The following is a 1,696-nucleotide window of genomic DNA, read 5'->3' as shown; positions in this document are numbered from 1 at the left end:
ACTCCGGCTGGCCCTAGGATACTTAACCAATGAAATGTAGCAGAACTTGCTACAACTCCTTCTCGATCTCATTTTTTTTTTTTTTCCTTTTTGTCTTTTTTCATGACCGGCAACGGATCGCAACCCTCAGTGTCGCGCCCGTACCGGACAGGGACCGGCAACGGGATTGCAACCCTCGGTGTTGCTCCCACAACTCGCTCAGCCAGTGAGCGGGAACCGGTCTGTATGTGGGATCTGAACCCTCGGCGGGAGCGCCACCGCACTCCCAAGCGGCGCACTGTAGCAGTGCGCCACCGGGCCGGCCCGAGTTAACCTCTTTGAAGCTCAGTCTCTATCCATAAAATGGGGATAAAAATATGTAGAGGGTTAGAAATCTTGATTTTCATTTGATTTTTAGAATAGAGTTTTTAGGTAATGCATGTCTAAGGCAAAAGTCTCCAGCCAGGGGGCAATAGCCCATAGGTAGCGTGGCAACAGCTCGTCTAATTGACTCTAATCACTGCTTAGGTATGGGATTGTATACTTTAATGATTTTAGAGCTAACAGGTGGTTGTCATACCTGTCCTGTTAAGAGATTTTAAAGAATTGCTGAAGGGAAAAATGAAAAAATGTTTGCTAAGGGCAAGCCGTCTGTTGGTGGGAACTTTAGAGACAATTATATTTAAATTTAATCATCAGAATGTAACTTTTGCTTAAGTCATTTGAGGAGAGGTTATATTTTAGATAATAAATGCAGTTTGACCAAGTTAACTTTTCACAAATTGTACTTTGGACTGTCAAATTGTTCATTTTACTGATGTTACTAGTTTCCATTCACAAATTGTACTTTGGAATGTCACGTTGTTAATTTTACTGATGTTACTAGTTTCCATTATTGAAGCTATACTTAGCCATAGATAACTTTTGTCACACTGCCCATGTCTTTGTGTCCTTTTGAAATGATTGAATCAACTGATTTTTCTTGTGAAACTTCCTTGTCTTTACAATTAAAAAAAACACAGAAGCTAACTTTGAATCAGGGCTGTACCCAGTCTTCTCCTTCTAACAGAGGAGTTGCTACAGTGCAGTCCCTTTGGGCTTCTCATTGCATTCATGTTGCTTTGAGTAATCCTTTTTTTTGCATCTCCGTTACACAGTGAGAAGTGTAACAAAAATACCCAACAATTCCCATACCATCCAGCTACAAAACAAAACAAACACCAACATTTTGGGGGCACTCCATATGCCAGAAATGTTAATACCCATCCTATCTTATACAGCAATTATAAAGATTACATTTAAAAACTTCAGTTTTAAAGATCATATAGAAAAACTGCAAATATCCTATATAGAAGCATATAAACAACTGTAAAAGGTCATAGGATGACTTAGCCACCAGTACAGATTCAGGGCAGGTAACTTCTGCACCACCATTCCTTTGTTACTGCCATTTCACCTACTTTAACCGACCCAACTTTTATAGAACAAGGACAAGAATCAGTACTATTTGCTCAGTGTTCTCTTCATTCAAAACTATTTCCATGTACCTGTGAACATAACAGTAATTTACACTCTTGCTACCCAAAGTGTGGTCCCAAGACCAGCAGCATGGGTATCACCTGGGAGCTTGTTAGAAATGCAGAATCTCTGTCCCCACCCCAGACCTGCTGAATCAGAATCTGTATTTTAACTAGACCTGCAGGCAGTTTGTACACAC

This window comes from Galeopterus variegatus, unplaced genomic scaffold, assembly GCF_000696425.1.
Source record: "Galeopterus variegatus unplaced genomic scaffold, G_variegatus-3.0.2 Scaffold2452, whole genome shotgun sequence".
Taxonomy (NCBI): Eukaryota; Metazoa; Chordata; class Mammalia; order Dermoptera; family Cynocephalidae; genus Galeopterus; species Galeopterus variegatus.
The sequence above is the reverse complement of the archived record's forward strand: the minus strand, read 5'-3'. Positions refer to the sequence as shown.